Genomic DNA, 19,501 nt, shown 5'->3' on the forward strand with positions numbered 1-19,501 from the left:
TACATATCTATAGAAGTTTTTTTCTGTCATTTTTATGTATTTTGCTAGTTTATATTTATATTCTATCCTCTCTTTCTTTATCAGTTTCTTGGCCCTCCTTTGCTGTTATCTGAAATTCTCCCAATCCTCAGGTTAACTAATATTCCTGGCAACGTTATAGGCCTTTTCCCAAACCACCTCAGGCATTTTGTCCCTCATGCCTTCATAATTTCCTTTGCTCAAAATTAACACCTTGGCTTCAGGTTAAACTACCTGACTTGCAAACATAATGTAAAATTCTATCATACTATCGGTCACTTATCCCTAAAGGTTCTTTTACAATAATTTTTTTTATATACATTTGCAGGATGTGGCCATTGTTGGCTTTGCCAACATTTATTGCCCATCCCTAATCGCCTTTGAGGGGGTGGTGGGGAGTTGCCTTCTTGAACCGCTGCAGTCCATGTGGTGTAGGTACACCCACAGTGCTGTTAGGGAGGGAGTTCCAGGATTTTGACCCAGCAACAGTGAAGGAACAGTGATATATTTCCAAGTCAGAATGGTGAGTGGCTTGGAGGGGGACTTCCATATGGTAGTGTTCCCATCTATCTGCTGCCCTTGTCCTTCTAGAAGTAGTGGTCGTGGGTTTGGAAGAGGCCGCCTAAGGATCCTTGGTGAGTTTCTGCAGTACATCTTGTAGATGGTACACACTGTTGCTACTGTACGTCGGTGGTGGTGGAAGTGAATGTTTCTGGAAGGGGTGCCAGTCAAGCAGGCTGCTTTATCTCGATGGTGTCAAGGTTTTTGAGTGTTGTTGGAGTTGCACTCATTCAGGCAAGTGGGGAATATTCCATCACAGTCCTGACTTGTGCCTTCTAGATGGTGGACAGGCTTTGGGGAGTCAGGAGGTGAGTTACTCGCCACAGGATTCCTAGCCTCTGACCTGCTCTTGTAGCCACAGTATTTATATGGCTGGTCCAGTTCAGTTTCTGGTCAGTGGAACCCCAGGATGTTGATAGTGGGGGATCCAGTGATGGTAATCCCATTGAATGTCAAGGGGCAATGGTTAGATCCTCTATTGTTGGAAGTGGTCATTGCCTGGCACTTGTATGGCATGAATGTTACTTGCCACTTGTCAGCCCAAGCCTGGATATTGTCCAGGTCTTGCTGCATTTGAACATGAGCTGCTTCAGTATCTAGGGAATGGCGAATGGTGCTGAACATTGTGCAATCATCAGCGAACATCCCCACTTCTGACCTTATAGTGGAAGGAAAGTCATTGTTGAAGCAACTGAAGATGGTTGGGCCAAGGACACTACCCTGAGGAACTCCTGCAGTGATGTCCTGGAACTGAAATTATTGACCTCCAACAACCACAACCATCTTCCTTTGTGCTAGGTATGACTCCAACCAGCGGAGATTTTCTCCCTGATTTCCATTGACTCCAGTTTTGCTAGGGCTCCTTGATGCCACACTCTGTCAAATGCTGCCTTGATGTCAAGAGCAGTCCTTTCTCATTACATAATACTAAATCTGAAATAGCCTATTTATTCTCTCATTGGTTCCCCAACATACTGCTCCAGAAAACCATCCCTAACACACTCCAGAAGCTTGTCCTCCACAGCGTTAGTGTTCATTAGATTTACTCAGTCTATTTGCAAGTTGAAGTCACCCATGATTACTGTATTACTCGTGCTACATGTTTCTCTAACCTCCTGATTAACACCATACGTACAATACCACTACTGTTTGGTGGCCTATAAACAACTCCTACCAATGTTTGCTGTCTCTTGCTGTTTCTTGGCTCCACTCAAACAGATTCCACATTTTATTCTTCGAATCTGAGATCCTTCCTTACTAAGGCACGGATCCCATCCCTTATTATCAATGCAGCACCATCTCCTTTTCCTTTTTGCCTGTCCTTCCCAAATGCCAAATCCTTGAATATTCAGTTCCTAGCCTTTGTCACCCTTTAGCCATGTTTCCATAATGGCAATTAGATCATACCCATTGACCTCAACTAATGCCTTTAAATCATTTACCTTGTTGCGAACGCTGTGTGCATTCAGGTGGCACACCCTTAACTTTGTCTTTTTCACATTATTCTGCATTCTAAACCCAGTTGATGCTTGCCTTTGTTTCTCCTGCCTTCTAATTTCATTTGTTACTTTTCCACTTCCTGTTACCAGCTTTACTTCCTTTCAATTTGAGTTACCCCTCAGGCTCCAGCCCCCTGACAAGCTAGTTTAAACCGTCCCCAACAGCACTAGCAAATCTCCCTGTGAGGATATTAGTCCCGGTCCTGTTAAGGTATAACCCGTCAGGTCCTGCCTGTCCCAGAACCGGTCCCAATGCTTCAGAAATCTGATGCCCTCTCTCCTACACCAATTCTCCAGCCACATATTCAATTGGTCAGTCCTTCTGATGCTAAACTGTCTAGCATGTGGCACTGGAAGTAATCCTAAGATTACTGTATTTGAGGTCCTGCTTTTTAATTTCCTTCCTAACTCCCTAAAACCTGCTTTCAGGGCCTCATCCGTCTTCTGATCTATGCCATAGGTACCAATGTGGACCATGACCTTTGGCTGTTCACTCTCCCCCAGAAGGGTGCCCTGCAGCCACTCCGTCACATCCTTGACCCTAGCCCCAGGGAGGCAACACACCAATAAATTGCAAGGATCAGACAAGGAGACACGAAGTTCGAACTAGTAAAAGGCCAGTTTATCTCCGATATCAGGAAACTTTTTATACAAAGACTGATTGATAAATAGAATGGACTCCCAGGTAGAATAGTGAAGAGAAATCTCTGGAGACAAATGGCTGCTGCAATTTGGAGGAGAGTTTTAGATTTTTTCTGGAGGAACTGGTTGTCTTTTTTTAAAAATCTATAATCCCCTAGGCAGTCATGTAAATATTTCTAAATGGGATGTTCTTGCAGCAGAGCCTCACATCAGGCTTACTTCATAAGTGGGTGTCAAGCACATCATGTAAGAGCACACTGAGTCTAACGCAGACATTCTTGCAGTGTTTGATTAGATGTTGGTTACTGGAGTTACAGTTTATGTGTACTGCATGAAGGGTCTTGTTAAACCATCAAGAATGCCTTGAATCTCTACACAAATGGGGGTGGGAGGAAGTGAGCTGAATGTAGGCGCAAACAGATGGCTCACAGAATGCGTTGTTGTGAAGCACAAACTGATTGACAGTGTGAAAAGGTGATAACAGCAACAGTAGTGTGTACAAGGTGTTAAAGGGGTGCCCGTCAGTACAGATTATGTGTTAAAAGATTATGCATGTTGTGCTGGAGGATGAGATTGATGAAAGCTACACATCTACAATTTATATTTAAATGAGGCTAACAGATTCTGATTTTTTTTTATATGCCAGATGTGATGCCATTTTTAAAATTCTAATCAAGATGAGAGGATGATTCTCTCAAGGAATTAAACTCTCTCCTTTTCACCCATCCAGGGAGTAATGTTCCTAAGAACATGCCCCCCTCATGCCGCCTGCAAGGTCTATGTAAAATGGCAGCTATACTGCCTTCCACCAGACAAGAACTTCTCTACTATTCCCACAAGCTGTCAGCTGCATGGGAGACCCTGCCTGTGAGATGGGCTCTTGGGAGATTTCAGCCCCAAAATCAGCATCATTCAGGTTCTGTGATAAAAACAAAAAACTGCGGATGCTGGAAATCCAAAACAAAAACAGAAACAGAACAGTTCTGTTGAAGGATCATGAGGACTCAAAACGTCAACTGTGCGCTTCTCCGCCGATGTTGCTAGACCTGCTGAGTTTTTCCAGGTATTTCTGTTTCTGTTTTTGTCATACAGGTTCTGTGTCTGGCATATGATTGTTATACAGACCATATAGGTTCTGTCCTTTGCACAACAATGCACCCTCCCCCAGTCTCAACAACAGAAGAACATTTTCAGTACAGCCGTGTGAGACTTTTTATTTCTCTCACTCTCTCATCTCTCAGCAAAAAATGTCAATTTGATATCAGTTTAAGGACAATTGTGTTATTGGGCCCATATAATTTGAAACTGAGGAATTTAGAGTCAATAGAGAGATGAGATGTCTACTCCATCCCGGATGGTTCCGACTGGGTTACACCAGTAGTAACCCAGAAAATGTTAGAAGGATTAAAACCACTTCTAACTTCTGAGTAACTCTGGTACGGACCCAGACCGACACCCATGGGATTCCAATCTCCCCCACCCGCACAATTCTCTGGTCCTCCAATCTTCCTCCCTGACTTCCGATCACCGTCATCCCCAAATCCTAGTGGTGTAAAAAAGGGGGTGTAGCTTCCTTCCCACTGGCTCAGCTGCATTCTGATGCTAGGACCTGGGGATGCACTGCACTGCCTGGTTCTCGCTCGGCGAGATATGATTGAAAAAATATTAAGGTAAGAAATTAGGCATGGAGTGGCAATCCAATGTTGATTGTCATTCTCAGGAAGTTCAGGCCCTATCTCTTCATACCAATCAGTTTCTGATCAAACTCGTGCATCCCTCTCTGCAGGGGGAAGGAAAATTGAGGAAATCTGGGATGTCCTAGCCAGTCTTGGGCCAGGCCAAAGGAGAAGTATATAGGAGCAGGATGCTTTTTCAGAAGTAGCGATATAAATCCAGATTGGTGGCAGCTGTCACATAGAAGCTAACATCTTTAATAATAACTTTTTTTTGTCTGCCCAGGCTGTTTTGGTTGGTCAGTTTAGGGTGTGCATCTGTTGGCGGGTTTATTTAGTGGGGGGTGCCTGGTGCACGAGGCACATGGGGTGCACAGAGAAGAGCATTTGATGCATGTACTGCTGCCAACAGTTTGTGGCAGAGGGAGCAGTGTTTGGAGTGGGTGGGGGGCGTAGGTGGAGAACAAAAACAGCAGAAGGTAAGGGGAACCCAACAACAATGAGGTTACCCTGGCTGGAGAGATTGTTTCCGGGAGGGATGGAAGGAGTGAGATTGTGGATGGCATGGGAAGGATGGGATGGTATGGGAGGTGTGGATGAGATGATGGAATTGGTTAAGTGTGGTAAAACGATGGGGACATTAATTTGCTACAACTTATTATTTGAAAGCTATCCCTTTTACTCAAAGTGAAGATTCATCAGATTTAAATGAAAATGTTTTAGAAACCCTTCAGATGAATTAAAAGAATGCAACAGCATTGATTCTATGGATGGAAAAGATGATAACATTCTATATCCTCCAGAGTTTACAGCACAGTCCAACTTCAGTGGGCATGCCACCACACAAACTTAGACTCAAGAAAGGAACAGTTGTATTGTTACGAAACTTGAATCCGAAACAAAGATTTTGTCACAGAACAGTTTAGGAAGTTGTTTTCTTCGATGAAAGTTGCTGAAATCATAACAGGAATATTTCAAGGAAATAGAGTATAATATTTAATAATATAATAAATATATTAAATAATATCGAGCCAATCAGATGTGAACCTGCCTTTTCAACTTGGGAGAAAGCAGTCCCCAATGAGACTTTCACATTCTATGACTATAAACAAGGCAAGACTCTTGTCAAAATTGCTATTTAACAAAATTGCTATTTTTACATATAAATAGCTTTTTTATGTAAGTTTTTTTCAGCATGAAAAGTTTTGATTCTGTTAAAGTATTTGGTGAACGAGAGACAAGAAGTCTTGTATTTAAAGACATATTGTTGTGATAAATATACTAATTTGACTGCAAATGTTTTGCAGATCTCTTTTAGTTAAGCATTACCTGATATGACTGTCTTTTAATGTTATCAAATTAGACCCAGCTGAGGAGTTAGTTTATCTGTTTGAAGATTCAGCTGAGAAGAATATACAAAATATCTTGGAGAAGAGGGCAATATCATCTCGTTCTAAGCAGAAGAAGCCCTTATACCTCTCTCTACTCTTTGTTACCTGTCAGTTTTAAGGTCTCACTGATTGTAGTGTCAGCATGGTTCTGTCAGTGGTGCTGTCACCTCTGAATCAGAAGATTGGCCTCAAATCCCACTGACAACTTGAGCTGACCTTCAATGCAGTACTGAGAGAGTGAGACACTGGTGAGTGATCGCCAGGTGGGCACTGGGATTGAGGCAACTCTGGTAATAGATAATGTATCTGGATTAGTGGGACCTCTGACTGCGAATTCTGACAGAGGAGATGAGAGACCCCAGAGACACCAGGAATAGATTCACAGAGCTGGGGCTGGGAAGCATAGGAAAGAGCCAAAGCGTCAGTCTTATCCAGAGGTCTGGAACAATGATCAAGCCAAGTTTTGTTCACTGAGGATGACAGCTGGACCTGTGATCTGGATGGAAGCCACAGGCCCACGTGCTGACCCAAATGGTAGAAATACCACACCTCAAGCAGGTTGTCCATAATATTCCAGTGTAGAAAGTCAGTAAACAGCACAGGGGGAAGTAAAAGTCTTGAAACACTCAGCTGTGCTGTGAGTAAGTCTGGCATAAAGGGTAACATCTTTTAATTCGTTAATGGTGCTAGTAAATGCATGTTGTATTGAAAAGGTGCCAGTGATCCCAACAGGAGCCAGCAAGCTTAAGAAGAGCAGGGAGGTATTGTGGTGAAATATTCAGGCATGTTGCTGAACCTGTAGGATTAGCTTTTAGCTGAAGGAAAGATAAAAGTTTTCACTTAACCAATAGCATCCATTCCTGCTTTGTCAGACCAACAGCGTCCATTCTCATTCTATCAGACCAACAGCGTCCATTCTCATTCTATCAGACCAACAGCGTCCATTCTCATTCTATCAGACCAACAGCGTCCATTCTCATTCTATCAGACCAACAGCGTCCATTCTCATTCTATCAGACCAACAGCGTCCATTCTCATTCTATCAGACCAACAGCGTCCATTCTCATTCTATCAGACCAACAGCGTCCATTCTCATTCTATCAGACCAACAGCGTCCATTCTCATTCTATCAGACCAACAGCGTCCATTCTCATTCTATCAGACCAATAGCGTCCATTCTCATTCTGTCAGACTGTCCTGACAAAATTTCATGCAAATCTTTTTAAAAGGACACTGATGAACTTTATACTCAGAAATGTTAATGTGAAAGGAATTGTTAAGGTTACAATTTAGATGGCTATGGGGATGGATCTGTGATTATTAATCCATTTGAAAAGGGATCCTTCAATCAAAAAAGTTTGAGAAATACTGACTCACAGGGCAGAATGTTGCCAGCCCATTGGAGGTGGTTTGGATAAGGGCGAGATTGGAAAGACCCAAAAATTGGCATTGGGTCAGGATCATAGTGTGATCCTGCCCTCTTCTGGCTTTTCCCTGGGCAGCATTGGATTTGTGTTTAAGCTGTTGTTGTGTTGTTAAGAAACCAATTATGAAATGCTTTAGCTGTGAGTCCTGGAATTCCCAGCCATGGAACCCAGACCTGTCAGCAATTTACCAGAGTCTCCGAGGTGAGTGCACAGTGGCAAGAGTTTCTTCATGGCTGTAGGGTCTCTGCGTCTCGCCAAGCTGTGTGCTCTTTTCTGCAAGGACAGAAAGCAGAGAGGCATCGGTGCTTGTCATGGCTTGTGTGCAGAGGAAGGAAGGACACTAATAGTTCAGGGTGACTGTGAGGCATGGGTGTAAGATGTCAATAGGCCAAGGGTGAGTGAGAGTGTTGGCTGCAGAGATGGTGATGTGAGGGGTCTGCAGAGAGAGGAGTGAGTGGAGCTGCAAGGTGTGTTGACCTGAGGAGCGCTGTGTGGGAGAATGCTGGGAAAGTAAGAGTGTGGAGCTTGGCACCTGAACGTGTTCTGCTGATCACGTGTCATGCCCTCCTGACGGCCTGGATCCTTTTGCTGCACTGTCTCCAGGCTACAGGGACCACACTTCTGCTGCTGACTTCTTTCGCCATTTCCATTCCTGGCTGCTTAATTGGAGATGTTGCCCTCTTCCTCCCAGCCTTGTGCAAGCTCACCTTTCTGTAGCCCTTCAGATTCTGCAGCAGGGCCTCCAGATAAGAGGGAGAAACCTAGGGATCAGCCTTCCTCGCTCTCCTCTCCATTCCTCTGGTTGCTGCAGCCTGAAAAATTCAAGTACCGATGAATTTCTCTGACTCCTGCTGTGGTCCCTTACTTTGACAGAATGGATACGTCATCTAACCCTCCCTCCCTAGTTGGTCGAGAGCCCGGAGGCAGGATGTAAATTGGTTTGCTGTGGCAAGGAGCAATTGCTGGGCACACAGTGCCGAGAGTCATGTCCCAAACAAAGAAGGGCTTGGCTGTTGTGGCAGGGACTAAGATTGTAGGTTTCCACCCACAACCTCTGTGTTACTGGCACTAATTGAAATATGTAACTATTCACTCCCTTTGGTTAATAAACCTCTTATTGTTATTGATGGTTATGATTTAAAATGGTAAGAGCATTCAAATTTTAAGCAATACCATGTTTTCATTCTCAGGATGTGAGCATTGCAGGCCTGCACAATTTTATTGCCCATCCCTAACCACCCTGAGAAAGTAGTGATGTTCTCAACGTAGTGCAGGGTTTATATCCAAATCAGCAGAGTGTACAACTTGCAGGGAAATTTGAGGGTGTTGGCATTTCCATGACACTGCTGCTGTTGTTAGCTGACATTGACTGCTTCGTCATCAAAGGAGTTATGAATGAAACTGAAAAGTGAATCATTAACAAACATCTCTACTTCTGAATTATGGCGCAGGGAAGGTCATTGTGAAATGACGTAACTGAGCTCAGAAAATTGTGGGGGAGAAATTGGACTATATGTCACCAGTTTCTCAGGTCTAGGTTAGGTAACAAAATGACAAATTTTGCAGTATGACATCCCATGATGAGCATCGCAGGTGCACCAATGCCCTGTTTGGTCAGGTACTCATTAGGTATGCCTAGCAGCTGCCTGAAACAAAGGTAGGCCCCATTCCAAATGGAAATGAAGGTCGTTTATATGAATTAGGACCTGTATGAGAAATGGTGTCTGTACACAGCTTGTAATCCCACCCAGCAAATCATGGTGTAAATCACAGAATCTTAATGGCACAGAAGGAGGCCATTCAGCCCATCATGTCTGCATCAGCTCTCCAAATGAACAAATGACCTAGTTACCCTGACTTTTCCCCATACCCTTGCACATTGTTTCTATTCAAATAATCATCTAATGTCCTCTTGAATGCCTCAATTGAACCTGCCTCCACCACACATCCAGGCAGTGTATTCCAGACCCAAACCACTTGTTGTGTGAATAAGTTTTTTCTCACGTCACACTTGCTTCTTTTGCAAATCACTTTAAATCTGCGCCCTCTCGTTCTTGAGTGGGAACAGCTTCTCCCTATCTACCCTGTCCAACCCCCTCATGATTTTGAACATCTCTATCAAACCCTGTCTTAGCCTTCTCTCCAAGAAAAACAATCCCAACCTCTCCAATCTATCCTCATAGTTGAAGTTTCTCGTCCCTGGGACCATTCTTGTAAACCCCTTCTGTACTCTCTCCAATGTGTTCACATTCTTCCTATAATGTGGTGCCCAGAACTGTACACAATATTCCAGCTGAGGTCCAACAAGTGTCTTATGTAAATTCACATAACCTTCTTGCTCTTGTACTCTATGCCCCTATTAATAAAGCCCAGGATACTATATGCTTTATTAATTGCTTTCTCCACCTGTCCTGCCACCTTCAATGATCTATGCACATGTACATCCAAGTCTTTTCTGCTCCTGCACCCCCTTCAAAATTTCACCTCTTATTTTATATTGTCTGACCATGTTCTTCCTGCCAAAATGCATCGCCTCACACTTTGCCACATTGAACTTCATCTGCCACCTAACTGCCCACTCCACCCAATTTGTCTATTTCTTCTTGAAGTTCCACACCATTCTCCTTGCAGTTTACAACACTCTCAAGCTTCGTATCATCTGCAAGTTCTGAAATTTTCCCCTGCACACCATATCTAGATCATTAATATATATCAGGAAAAGCAATGGTCCCAATACTGACCCCTGGGGAACTCCACCACAAACCTTCCTCCAACCCGAAAACTATCCATTGACCATTACTCTGCTTCCTATTTTTCAACCAATTTTGTATCCACGTTGCTACTGTCCCTTTTATTCCATGAGCTATAACTTTTCTCTCAAATCTGTTTTGTGGTACTGTATCAAATGCCTTTTGAAAGTCCATGTACACCACATCAACAGCATTACCCTCATCGACCTTTTCTATTACCTCTTCAAAAAACTCCATCAAGTTACTTAAACACAATTTCCCCTTTTGAAAATTCATGCTGACTCTTCCTTATCAACCCATGTTTTCCCATGTGACTACTAATTCTATCCCAAATAATTGTTTCTAGAATCTTGCCCACCACTGAAGTTAAACTGACTGGTCTGTAATTGCTGGACTTATCCTTACAAACTTTTTTGAACAAGAACATAGTGTTTGCAATTCTCCAGTCCTCTGGCACCACCCCTGAGTCTAGGGAAGACTGAAAGATTACGGCCAGTGCCCCTGCAATTTCTACTCTCAATTCCTTTAACATCCTTGGATGCTTCTCATCCGGTCTTGGTGCCTTGTCAACTTTAAGTACTGACAGTCTATTCAACATTTCCTCCTTATCAATTTTGAATCCTTCAAGTGACAGAGTTTTCTCATCCCTGTGGCCTGGGTATCATCTACCTCCTTGGTAAAGAAGGATGCTAAGTAATCATTTAATACCTCAGCCATGGCCCCTTTGTCCATGTGTAAATTCCCTTTTAGGTCCCTAATCGGCCCTTCTCCTCCTTTTACCATCCTTTTACTATTTAAATGCCTATAGAAGACTTTGGGATTCCTCATTATGTTGGCATTCATGCAATTGCAAACAAATTTAATGGGACCTTAAACCTCTATTAGGTCAGGGTTCTGATTTGGCTTTATAAGTTGCAGGTGCTTTTTGGCTAATGTATTGGCTATTTTGGCTGGTGTTTGAATGTTCACGAATTTTTGGTTGATGCTACAGTTTTTGCTGGCCTAGGTGAATTTGAGAAGGCTTATGAAGGATTATGCTTTAAGATTGCCAAATGATTAGGAAGAATAACAACAAGGCAGGGAGCATAGAACTACAGAGGCTGCCAGAAGGTGGCAAAGGAGGAGAGAGTTCAGGGGGCCATAGAGCACATGGGTATTCAGAAACTCAACATCACACCTGAACCCAACAGAGGAGCAATGTGCCCATGGCCCCACTTAAGCAGGAAGACCGTGACTGGGCATTGTACCTGTTGGAGTGAGAATTGGAGACCAGCACCAGGATAAGCACTGCCTGGTTTTGATGCCTCGGGATCACTCTAGGGGATGTAACTGATGGTCCAAATCTGGTTGGATCTCATGGCATACGCCATTAGCTAAACCTTTTCCTGCAACCTTCAACTTGAAAAATTTTTGTGGTGTTTGAACAAGTTGATAATGGCACAGCAAAGGCAACAGGACATCTGGGACCTTAGTGAATGAAAGGACATCTCTGTAGGCAATGAGATTTAAGGATTGAGAAAGAAACAGAGGAATGGCCCGAGAAGAAAGTAGCATCAATTCAGGTACATAAAGAGAAATAATGAGAGGAAACAAAGGCTGAATTAAGAGAGAGAAAAATGGGTGACAGGAACGAGAAGTAAGAAATAACTTAAAATGGAAGAAATGTGCGCACCCCAGACCAAGTGCAGTGTAGGACACAGCATACAACCAATCTGTTCACTACCATTGCTTGATCTTGGGATTATGTCCCCTTTTAGCATTATTAATACGCTTGGAAATGAACCTTGGGTCTAATGCACTGTTGGAGAAATTCAATAAATAACTTGCCTGTGAGTTGGATTATGTTGTTGATATCTGAATTTGGCCTTTGTTATACCTTCTGTCTTGAGTATACAAATAGTCACCTAATAGTACAGAACTTGAGTATTGCTGAAAAAAGTCGTTGTATTGTTGAAAAAAGCTTAAAACTTAAAATTGAAATGTTTCAATTTCTAAGGAAATATTACACACAGAAATTGAATTGGCCGGTTTTTGGTCCCCTTCTAGGCAGAGGTGTTGATTGGCAATGCATTAACAAGCTAGAATGATGTTAATCACCAATCCTAGCTTTCTTCTGCGAACTTAGTGGGAAATTAACGTGTAAATCCAACAACTCCTTAAAAATAATGCAAGCTGAGAATGAGATGCCCATTATATAAATCAACCTGCAAGTTCTGGAGTTGCGCAATTCATGATGTATCCTTTAATTTGCTGAATTTGTTGGCTGATTTTCACATAAATAACAGCGTGCATCATTAACATTTATTATTTTTGCTGCAACTTTTGGCCTGATATCACGCTGCACATTTGCATCAGTCAGGTAACAGATACACTCTTTGCAACGCTTCAGAAATTCATTACCCTCCCCATCGAAGCTGCCAAGAACAAGAAAATGCTGAGTAATCTGCCGGAGTTGCTGGATTTCCACAAGTGCAGGGCATTGTAAATTTTCCCCCCTTGGCCTGTCTGCTCCCCATCAAGAACCAGCGATGCTCAACAACAGGAAAGGTTGCCATTGCTTAAACGAACAAATTGCCTAAGAGCACAGGCTTATACAATCTTACAGATTTGTATGTGGTTTCCTATCTTGCGTGGATGAAAGGATGTTGACAATATGCCTCCTTTCCCAGCAACAGTCATGAGGTTTTCATCCAATGTCAATTCTTAATAGCCACCTACCTTCCATCCGGACTGTTGGATGGCAGGTCGGCTGCTTGGGGTCGAGTGATGACCATTTACATCCTGAGGAACCTGGAGACAGATGCTGAGCTTTGAAATTACGGGTGCCACTCAAGAAGCAAAACTGTCTTAGGATATGCAATTGATATTTTAAAGAAAAAGTTCCATTATTCAGTGTGTTCTGGAGGATTTCTTCAATGCAGATCCAAGCAAGTCTCAAGATTCTTGGTCATTTGTAGCATGCTGTATAATTTAGCGATCCAAAGAGTGGAAGCATTGGAGCTACCAGAGGAGGAAGAACTAGAGGAACAACATGAATAGGGAACAAGAAAGTGGAGGATGCAGAAAAGGAGTAACGCAATGCAGTGCTGCAAGCTTACGCAGTTGTATAGTGGCAAACTATTGAAGAGATTCTCTTGAAGAATCCCTTCTCTCCCCAAAGGTGAGGGGAGTGATAGTAAGGACAGTAACAGGTGCAGAGTATTACAGTGGCAACAGGGGAGGTGGAGTGAATTGTGCTGAAGTGATTAGAGAAGGCTGATGGTAATTGGGGGAGGGAAGAGTTGAGAGTGCTGGGGCTACAGGTCCTGCAAAGCTCATCAGAGTATACTATAAGGTATAAGTTAGGAATCTTCCCTTAGCAAGCCTTGTCATCCCATTATACATTTTTCTGCATTGCAGCCATCCCCATGGTGCAATGCTTCTGGCATTCACCCATTTTACCTGCATGCGTGGCAGCTTACCTGGAGATCCTCCTCCTGCTGGGTAGAAAGATGACATCCCTCCTTGCTGACATTTCCATAAATACAAATATTAAGACAAGCCTCAGCACACTGACATTAAAATTAATCTACACCAATACCTCCAGGACACCACCTGAAGGCCAGCTTCATCTTTGCTTGCCATTTTCAGATATCCTGAATTTCCGTTGACTTTAATCAAAATGCACATTCCTAGTAAGATGTGCAAGCTGCTTTGAAATAACTTCAGGGAAGCCCGATTTTCTGCCCACATTAGCATCAATCATTAGTAGCAATGGCAATCCACCTGTTCCATTCAGCTGAGGCACAGGAATCCATTTGGTGCCTTACTTGTACCCCTAAATGATTGGACTGTGCTCCTAGTGCACCAATCATTTTACTCCTGAATACCAATTGATCCTCATTGGTGTCTATCACCTGGAGAAGCAGGTGAAGCTTTTGGAAGACTTGAACTGCATGATTTGCAAAAGCATAAAGGTAAGGCAACAGTATTCACATATTCGTACAATAGTTAATCAAACTTGAAAATCAATCAGTTATTATAGAAATATCGAAAAAAGACAGAGAAATGTAACAAGACAAGCACAAGGGAAAGTAACATTTACATTCCACTTGGGGTGATGGCAAAGTGAATGTTGCATGGAGGGACTTCCTGGGACCAAAATCATCTTGGCTAGAGGTGAGTTTCTGACATGATTTCTCTGGGAGTGCAGCAAAGCTCAGAGAAGGTGGTTGGGATTGAGATGTGCTGGCATTCGGTGCAGAGGCAGTGGTCCCATACAATAGCCATAAGGTTAGGAGTGAGCGTGCCTCTGCTGGCCCTGGAAGCCATAAAACTATTTTATGTTGTTCAGGCAATCATGAAAGTGGTCCAAGCTGGTGGGGGGCCCTGCAAAGGCTGCAGGGTGCTCAATTAGGAAAGCCTCCACCCCAGTCCTGCAGGGAAGCCACTAGCCTTTTAGAGTGGCCTCTCTAGATGGCAAAGTGCCCTCCCCCAACCCCACCAGCCACTGGTAAAACACCTGAGGTGGCAGGAAGAGGCCCTTAAGTGGCTGTTTATGGCCTCCTAAAGGCCGCAAATGACCCAAGGGCAGGTGGGCCACCCGCCCACTGCTCCTGAGTGGGAGGGGGGTTGGGGGAGGTGGGGGAGTAAAATTCCAGCTGCTGTATCCCAGCCTAGGCTGCTAATCTTCAATATCAGGGCAGTACTTAAGGGCAGCAGACAATGGGAGTACCTGGAAGTTCCCCTCCAAGTCACTCACCGTCCTGACTTGGAAATATATCGCTGTTCCTTTGCTGCCCCTGGGTCAAAATCCTGGAACTCTCTCCCAAACAGCACTGTGGGTGTACCTACACCATATGGACTGCAACAGTTCAAGAAGGCAGCTCACCATCACCTTCTCAAGGGCAACTAGGGATGGGCAACAAGTGCTGGCCCAGCCAGCGAAGCCCACATGCTGCACCTCTCCTGTCCAGAGATCTGGACACCAGTATGAACCCAGTGTAAAGTTCATTTGATGGGTGCAAGTCGGACCCATCCAGGGCCAACAGGACTGAATCCTGGCCCCAACACTGCCATCGAAATACCCAATGCATGACTACTGTTGGTCCCCTTTATAAAGAGACCAATTATGCAGCAAAGTGGTTTACCTTATCTCTACCTCTTTTCCTGCTTGCTTTCCCCTGGCTTGGCCCTCAACACTTACACATTAAGTTAACCTGCTCTGACTCCAGGAAATTCTGCTAGCAGCAAGAAGAGGATTTTCAGCTCCCTCCCTATGTTATTCTGCAAGGCTTTTATGGTTATAGTCCAAACTAATAGGAGGACATGGAATGGAACAGTTGATGAACAGAACTGTGAAAGAAACAGAGAAGGTTATTGAATTATTTAGGAGTGAGGCTCTCAAAGGCATTGGGCTGAGTAGGTTGGAGCGGTGGACTAAAAATAGTCTGGGCAAATCACTGAGTTATATAATGCATAATGTGTTATGCCAGTGTCTCCATGCACAAGTACATAATATTGCATATGATAACAATATAGTACCTGAATAGATAAGTATGCCATTTACTCATCATTTCACATCTGCTCTTTTCACAGAACGAGGAGAACCAAGTGACATTCAAGATGCATCTGAGCGGCAATAATCACCACATGAGCAACACTATTCACACTTGTATAGTGCTTTCCATGTAATAAACTTCACCAAACACTTTATAGGGCATCGGTGTTAACATCTGGGTATGTTCCAATGCTTATGGTCATTGTCAAAGTCAGTTCCATAGGCATGGGCAGGTGGCATTATCAGTGAACTAGTATTCCAGAGACCCAGGGTAATGCTCCAGGGACCTGGGTTCAAATACCACCATGGCATGTGGTGAAATTTGAATTCAGTAAAAATCCAGAATTAAAAGCCTGATGTTGACCACGAAAGCATTGCCAATTGTTGTAAAAACCCACCTGGTTCACAATTGTGCCATCCTTACCTGGTCTGGCCTACATGTGACTCTTAAATGCCCTCTGAATAAGGAACAAGACATTGGGGATAGGCCTAGCCAGCAATGCCCACATCCCATGAATGAATAACAAAAAGAAAACCTCATGAACTTCAACTAGAGGGGCAATTTTAATTCTTTTGACTCCTAGAAGGGAAAAGGTGAACAGTTAAAATGGATTGGCTGTATTTTTCACTCCTTTCCCACCAATTCCCCATTTAATACTGTTGGTTATTATGGTGGATAAGTCTTTAAGAGTGCCAACTGGGAGTTCATCAATCAATGCAATTTGGGGTTCCACAATGGTACGTGGGATCCCAATGGCAGCATTGGGAGCAGGCCTTGGTTTGGGCAAGTGAAGCTGTTGGGAATCCAGTGAGGTTCCCTAAGGAAACTTAAGGCACTTCCCTTAATAGGGTCAAGAGTAGGGTCAGGGGCACCGGAAGGAAATTCTAGCCCTCTGCTGCCCTAGGCTTCCTCCTCCTCCAGCCATGAAAGCCTCACCCTTCCATCCTCCCATCCCCCAACTTAACTTGCTACTGGCATTCTTTCAGTCACCTGACCTTCATTCTACTCTGCTGCAGTTGCTGCTTTCTGCTTATGATGGATAAGGAACTGATCATTAAGCCTCAGAATAAAGGGAAGACCTTTTAGAACAGAGATGAGGAGAAACTTCTTTAGCCAGAGAGTGGTGAATCTATGGAATTCATTGCCACAGAAGGCTGTGGAGGCCAGGTCATTGAGTGTATTTAAGACTGAGATAGATAGGTTCTTGACTGGTAAGGGGATCAAAGGTTACAGGGAGAAGGCGGGAGAATGGTGTTGATTGAATGGCGGAGCAGACTCATTGGCTGAATGGCCTAATTTCTGCTCCAATGTCTTATGGTCTTATGGTCTTATGATCAGCAGAATTCAAATAAAGCCTTGAAGATTTGTATCTAAGTCACCAATAAGTCTTACATTGTATCAACACCCCACCCAGTTGGTAGCACTCTTGCGACCAAGGTAGAAGGTTTAGTGTTCAAGTCCTGTCCCAGGACTTGAGCACTAAAGTCTAGACTGGCATTCTAGTGCAATGCTGAAGGTGTGCTGCACTGTTGGAAGTGCTGTCTTTCAGATGTTGAATTGCTCGCTTAGATGGATCTAAAAGATCCCAAGACACTATTTCAAAGAAGAGCAGGGAAGTTATCCCTGGTGCCAGTATTTATCCTGCAGTCAACATCTCACAAACAGATTATCTACTCATTACCAGATTACTATTTGTGGGAGCTTGCTGTGCACAAATTCCTACATTACAACAGTGACTACACTTCAAAAGCACCTCGTTCAATGTAAAGATTGTGAAAGGCCCTATATAAAAGCAAGCATTTTATTTCCTTCTGCACTGGATTGTTTTCAACTCCTGACGTCTTCCCATCAAGTTAAAACTTGGTTTTATGTGGAAAATATTTGGGATGACGTTGCCACAGGGTGAACCTTTTCTAGCACTGGGCCAAGCACTCGCGAAAATTTGGCCCATCCACTTTGTGATCCATATCTTTCTGAATTGATAGAAAACATCGTGTTGGCAGAACATATAATTCAGGTTAAGACCTACTAAGTTATATTTATTTGAAAGTACAATAATACAGGAAATTAATAAATTAGTAGTTCACAATTATGTTGATTGCTTTAAAACTGATGTTCAAATCAAAATACCAAAAACCTGTTTATAAGATTTGTACAGAAGTACACATCATTGCCCTCTTGGAATCCTGCCTCACCATAGTGCCCTTCTGAACAATGAAATTGCATGAATTTAAAAGCATAATACTGCAGATGCTGGAAATCCGAAATAAAACAGAAAATGCTAGAAAAACTCAGCAGGCCTGACAGCATCTGTGGAGAGAGAAACAGAGTTAACTTTTTGAGTCTGTATGACTCAAAGTTTTGAAGAAGGGTCATACAGATTTGAAACGTTAATTCTGTGTCTCCCTCCGCAGATGCTGCCAGACCTGCTGAGTTTTTCCAGCATTTTCTGTTTCTATTGCATAAATTTAACTTCAGAACTAGGGAAAGCTTGCCATTGTTAATCCCACTTTCTGGACAAAGAACTGTGGATCAACAATCAGAACAAAGACACAACAGCAGGAGGTAGCTCAAGTGCTATGTTGACTGGCAATAACATCAAATTTAATCTGGAGAGAGGAACCCCGGCACGTTCTGCTGCTCGCTGGCTTTTGAAGAACAAAGCTTGTTTTTATTGGTGGTTCAGCCATTAGGGTTAATGACAGTGTCTCCTCCAGCAGAGGTAACCTTACAGCATAAACACATTCTAAGCCTGAAGAAAAGAGTTGATGTTTCGAGTCCTCATGACCCTTCGACAGAACTCTGGCAAACCAATTTGCACCGGAAAAGGGTTTATTTGCAGAGATGCATAAACAAAAGGAAGACTTAACATTTTTCCCACTTCAGTGTCAAACCGAGTGTTTTTGTATTCTCTGACAACAGATAGACAACATAAAGCTCTTGCAGAAAGCAATCACCCTGAAACCAGTTTTAAACCATGTCACGGGGTATAACTAAAAAATGTCTATCAAAATACATAACACAAGATTTTATGGTCAGAAATAGATCCTCAGGTTCATTATATGTGTAGAATGCTGAGCAAGAAGAGGAAATATAGTTAGTGTAAGTGCTTCAAGAATTGGTCCAAGAGGAAGCATTTGAACATGGAGATGTGGAGGGGCTTCGGAAGAGAGTTCTAGAATGTAGCAGTATAGTGGTTGAAGCTTCTGTCACCAACTTGCACCTACCAAGAATAAAGGCTCAATAATTTAAATTTTCGGTGTCCACGACACATCCTTGGCATCACATGGAAAGGCAAAGGGTGGGATTTTCTGCTCCCACCAGCAGTGGGCATCATCGTGGGTGGGATGGGAAAATTTGGAGAATGGCCAAAAGTCAATTGACTTTTGGCTGCTCTCCAAATTTTCTCGTCTCGCCCATGACAATGCCTGTCACTGGCAGGGCCAAAAGGTGCTGCTCCAAGTCACCAATGAAACAGTCCTTTCTAGGGCAGACGTGCCAAACATGCTAGCACTAATCAAGTACAGAAGGCTTCGCTGGTTTGGGCATGTGCACAGGGTGGAAGATGGCCCTATCCCCAAGGTATACTATGTGGGGAGGGAGCCAAGAGACCAGCAGGGTGTCCAAAGCTCCGATTGAAGGATGCTGTTGAAAGAGACATGAAATTGAAAATCATGGCAAGTGGGAAACTCTAGCTGGCGATCAATGCAAATGGCGATACTTGCTGTGAGCAGGAATTTGCCACCATGATGAGATGTGGTTTCAGAAGCTCCAAAGCAGTCGCCAGCCCTGCAAACAAGGTGACAGCAGAGATCCTGCACCAACAGCAAGGGACAATTTCATGTGTGGCATTTGCCATTCCAGAATCGGCTTGTTCAGCCATCAGAAGTGCAGCAGATGCTCTCATATGACCTCACCAAAGTCCTGAAGCTGCATTCCCATCCTCTCTCATAGATGGAAAGATGCCAATGAATCTTCTGACACTGTCAGTGGAGAGAAG

General features: G+C 43.4%; 1 protein-coding gene across 7 annotated transcripts in view; it reads left to right on the plus strand.

The window, feature by feature from the left end:
* Nucleotides 1-19,501, plus strand: part of atxn1a (ataxin 1a) — a 439,854-nt gene that overhangs the window by 32,526 nt on the left and 387,827 nt on the right. For 5 of the 7 annotated variants that reach the window (XM_041183906.1, XM_041183900.1, XM_041183902.1 and 2 more), the window contains exon 2: nt 15,539-15,679. The exons of the other annotated variants lie outside the window; for them this stretch is intronic. The gene's annotated coding sequence lies outside the window, so the exon portion shown is untranslated. The remainder of the gene's footprint in view (nt 1-15,538; nt 15,680-19,501) is intronic. 7 annotated transcript variants of the gene reach the window in all.

The sequence above is a fragment of the Carcharodon carcharias genome, chromosome 3 (genome assembly GCF_017639515.1).
Source record: "Carcharodon carcharias isolate sCarCar2 chromosome 3, sCarCar2.pri, whole genome shotgun sequence".
NCBI lineage: Eukaryota > Metazoa > Chordata > Chondrichthyes > Lamniformes > Lamnidae > Carcharodon > Carcharodon carcharias.